The sequence below is a fragment of the Priapulus caudatus genome, unplaced genomic scaffold (assembly GCF_000485595.1).
Source record: "Priapulus caudatus unplaced genomic scaffold, Priapulus_caudatus-5.0.1 Scaffold122, whole genome shotgun sequence".
Lineage (NCBI taxonomy): Eukaryota > Metazoa > Priapulida > Priapulimorpha > Priapulimorphida > Priapulidae > Priapulus > Priapulus caudatus.
In genome coordinates, this window is record NW_014577183.1 from 517,596 (window position 1) to 522,397 (window position 4,802).

The 4,802-nt window shown below is 41.0% G+C and overlaps 1 protein-coding gene and 1 long non-coding RNA gene across 3 annotated transcripts in view; both read right to left on the minus strand.

Moving 5' to 3' along the window:
• LOC106805658 (4-coumarate--CoA ligase 3-like) overlaps nt 1-4,802 on the minus strand; it is a 67,413-nt gene that overhangs the window by 59,855 nt on the left and 2,756 nt on the right. The window lies entirely within an intron of this gene.
• On the minus strand, nt 2,579-4,530 carry LOC106805660. Its single transcript, XR_001393452.1, has 4 exons — nt 4,514-4,530; nt 3,958-4,126; nt 3,289-3,415; nt 2,579-2,904 (listed from the first exon to the last, which is right to left on the minus strand). It is a non-coding gene; the product is annotated as an uncharacterized LOC106805660 (long non-coding RNA).

Here is a 4,802-nt window from a genome sequence, read left to right on the forward strand (position 1 = left end):
AGTATATATGGTGTATAAGCGGTAAAGTCGGTTGTTGTATCTATTATGGGTATCAAGTGTGGCACTTCGGTTTGAACCTTGAACACTCGGCACAGAAAACCTCAGCGTTCCTGCTTCCATCGTTACCACCACTGCTAATCCGCTCCTCAGTTTGGGAATTATACCTGAATCGTCGTGGTTATGTCTACTATCTATGAAGTAGATGAAGCCATCGTCATCGTACTGCACGAGGTCTCCCGTGTGTAGACAACCATCGCTGTCAATGGCGCGTGCCGTCGCTTCAGGGTTGTTGATGTAGCCGCGCAGTATATTATATGGATTACGGACGCACATCTCTCCCGCTACACCAGGGGGCAGCAGCTTCCTAGTGATTGCGTCCACCACCTACGCAGATGCCATCATAATTATACTTACATAAATATATTTCCAGTTGGTATGTGTGATGTGAGTTGTAGTATGTGGTACAATTCTACTTATTACCGGATTTAGTTGTACGTGCTATTTGGTTGTACCGAATGCTATAATATTATTGGTTTGAACTTTGAGGCGACATCTCTATGGTATCCTTGCCAAGTAGAACGGATTATGGGTCGCCAATAAATCGCAACAGCCAAAAACAAATATGATATATACCTTGATCTGTGTGTTTGCTAGAGGTTTTCCAAGAAGACATCCTCTCGTGTTGCTATCCTGATCCTTTTCCGGCGGAGCGCCTATGACTACTGATCCGACCTCAGACATTCCGAAAAGCTCTAAATAGTTAGTTAGATAATTAGTTATATACGTTTATCTCGGGGGCTTCAGGCATCAGCTAGGTTATACGGCACTCAGGGGAGTAGTCCCTCGGTGAACGGTAATGTAATTATATAAATAAAAAGCAAACCTATCAACATCTGATGATTAGAGAACAAAGTAGACCACGTTTAATTGACGGAATTTCCAATATGCCCTCTTATCTCGGGAAGCTATTTATGTCTAAGTCTAAGTCTTACTACTATTAATGATCAGGTGTGGATGCGTAATTCTAGCTTCTCTGATAACTGCAGGGCTGCAGCTGCCCCCAGCCGTGTCACAGCGTTGTAATGTGGGCAGCTCGTAACCTTGCTTTACCAGACTGACGATCAGTGGAGGAATGCAGAAGGTATAGGTGACCTATAGAGTAATAAAATCATGGCGCGTCAGTTGAAATTAACTTGCATTTTGGGAATATGATACAAATACTAAGGAATAATATTGAGTTTATAACGAAACGGTATGCTCATGATTCTCGTGAATTTGGCAAAGAAGATGAAAACGAGACTAACATAAATTATCAGCATACTAATAGATACTAAATTTGATATATCGATTCTAATTGTTGTATCTACAATCACAACTTCATATACCTTGTATTTGTTTATTGCTGCACTGTATAGCCCAGGATTACTGAGATTAGGCAGGGACAAGGTTACTGCCCCTTGAGCTAAACTGTGTATCGTTACACACATGCCGCCTCCAAAAGCTAGAGGAGTTGCCACCAGAACTACGTCTTCTTGTCTCATGTTTACGCTAGAACGAGTAGCCAATGATATAGAGTTCGTAGTTGAAACCAGATATCTACCATGTTTGCTTGTGCAAGATGGCTATACAGTGCTGGCTATATATATATACGCACTTTAATTTCGTTGAATTGATCGATAAATTCAAAAGTCTTACTCATTCTTCTAAATTTCTAGTTGAATAGTTCTAATTGTTCGAGTTTAAATTCATTTGCGTTACTGCTGTCTGTCATGCATAATCTTAACTAATGCACGATATTGCTACCCATCAGTGACCGTCCCTTATAATGTGTGACGTTGGGTAATGCTGAATACCAGGTAACAGTACAGAGATTAGCCACGAGTTGTTTGTGAGTCCAAGGTATCCCTTTTGGCGGGCCAGTTGTTCCGCTGGAATATAGCACGATGGCTAGGTCACCGGATTCAGCACGGTTTGTTTTAGGAAATGCGTCGCCAAATAAAATTCGTGCCTAAAATAGCAAATGGTAAAAAACGGCGAGTAAATGAGGAGCGGAAGGTTGTTGTTTATACTCACCTTGGGCTAAGGTTTACGGGTCAGCACTATCTGAATCTGTATATCGTATATGTTATTGCACCTAACGTGATTATTCCTATATGCGTGTCATGTTATGTCATATTTTAAATATTAGCTGTGAGTAGGCCTATGTGCTTTTATTTAACCGAAGTAGTCGCGGTATTCAATTAGCCATAGCAAGATCCAAATCTAAAACTAATAATTTGTTATAGAAAAGCTATATAACAAACATGTAGGACGTAGAGGAATCGATCTGTTGTCTTGTAAGGGTAATTTCTGTAGTTGGTGCAATATTTAGTTTCTGGCTCTAGAAAATAGTCAATTCGCGAACATAGACTTTCAATTGACACATTTTCTAAATTTAACGCTATATGTCGCCACACAGGCGTTCTTTCACATTGAGGTCGCTGTGGAAATCTTGTGCACATATCCTGTGTATTGACAATGACTACATATACCGTATCGATTGCACACACATGTCAGAAAGATGCTAAATAACAGCAGGTTATGATTGATTTTTTTACTGTAGTATGTGCACAGAATACATGCAATGGCATAGTTAGGACTGTGCCACGTATTTGGTAAAAACAAGCTCTAAGTTTACTTGTATCTCGTGAAATTCTATGTTGCGTAGGGTTGACCTCGACAGTAGCTGTTTGATGTGCGAGCAGCAAAACTGTGAGATTCATACAGAATTATTTCCAGTGTAACAGTCAAAACATCAAGTAAATCCGACGACGAGACCAACAATCCCACGCCACGCATCTTGTATCGTCTCGGATGAGTTAATTGCGTTTCTATTATTGTTTTGCTTGACCCGTCCTTGCGCGTCTAGAAATGAAAACGAGGCCGCCAATTTTCGGCGAAAAATTTGATTTGTAATATCGTGCGTGGCTATATAAAATGACGTAACACACGGTAGCTTAAAATATTTCATGCGAATCCAATCTGTATAAAAGATCGACGAATCACTGCGTCTCCTAACGATGTTGTTGGTTTAGAATTAACATTACTGCTGCATGGTAACTTTGTCTGCACTTATATAGCACACTTCCACACTATATCATCTTGTAAATTCACTTGATAAACTACATTGTTTTATATGCTTTTAATAAAAGCACATCACGTATAATTTTTGAGTGGTGTTATTTGTTTATAGTAGTTTAGTTTAAAAGATAAAAACAACGAATTAATAAAGTTGATTTGGTTGCATACCTGAATAGTTATTCGTATGCCTGAGCTTGTAGTTCGCTGCGCATGTTTTTACCGGTTAAATTCTTCGGAATGTTTTTCAGGAAGCGAACACATCCTGTTAATGTGACGTACTTTCTCGGTGTCTTCTCTGAAAAAAAAGATAGTCAATCGCGTAACATGTGTAAAAAGGTATTTTAGAACATGTATTCAATATTTTAGGAATTATACAAACGCATGGGAATATCTTTACCACGACTGTGTTGCGAAAGACAGATTCACGGACGGATGTACGAATGGACCGAGGGAGCGTTAACCAAACGGCCGGACAGATTTGTGAATAGATGTATGGATGTGTGGATGGATGGATAGACCGATGGATGGTTGGATGGATGGATCAATTGATCGATCGCTTGCTTGATTGATCGATTGCTTGATTGATGGATGAATGGATGGATGGGTAGATGAATGGATGGTTAAATAGCGAGAGAGAGAGAGAGAGAGAGAGAGAGAGAGAGAGAGAGAGAGAGAGAGAGGGGGAGACAGGGGGAGTGAAAGAGATCTTTAGGTAGAATACGAACTACAGTCACCTGTTGCATAAGAGCATAAAAATAATTAAGCGACAGAAAGGTACAAAAATGACAACGAACGATATTACGGTGAATGCAGGTGATTGTTTGAGCAGACCAGTACCTTTCACAAACTCGATAAGGTCTTCTGCAGATAATGGGTCTGTTTTACGGACGACGAAAGCTCGGATTAGTTCGTATCCTTCGTTGTCTGGATCTGGGATGCCGGTAACAGCGACGTCTCCTACTCCTGGATGACTCATGAGGATGTTTTCCATTTCTGAAGGCGAGACCTGCACACATACCGCAACGCCAATTATGAATGTAATCACTATACAGACAGCGTGAAGACGCGAAATTGTTTGTTATGCGTATATTCACGTATTTACACCTCTGTTTAATCTGAGACGTGCGTGACATTCATGAGAAGATGTTTGTTTCCTGAACAAAACAGTTTGGCTTTGTATTATCGTTGCTGCAAGCCATCGCGATCGCTGGTTCGTTGTGTTCAAGAGCAGTATATATGGTGTATAAGCGGTAAAGTCGGTTGTTGTATCTATTATGGGTATCAAGTGTGGCACTTCGGTTTGAACCTTGAACACTCGGCACAGAAAACCTCAGCGTTCCTGCTTCCATCGTTACCACCACTGCTAATCCGCTCCTCAGTTTGGGAATTATACCTGAATCGTCGTGGTTATGTCTACTATCTATGAAGTAGATGAAGCCATCGTCATCGTACTGCACGAGGTCTCCCGTGTGTAGACAACCATCGCTGTCAATGGCGCGTGCCGTCGCTTCAGGGTTGTTGATGTAGCCGCGCAGTATATTATATGGATTACGGACGCACATCTCTCCCGCTACACCAGGGGGCAGCAGCTTCCTAGTGATTGCGTCCACCACCTACGCAGATGCCATCATAATTATACTTACATAAATATATTTCCAGTTGGTATGTGTGATGTGAGTTGT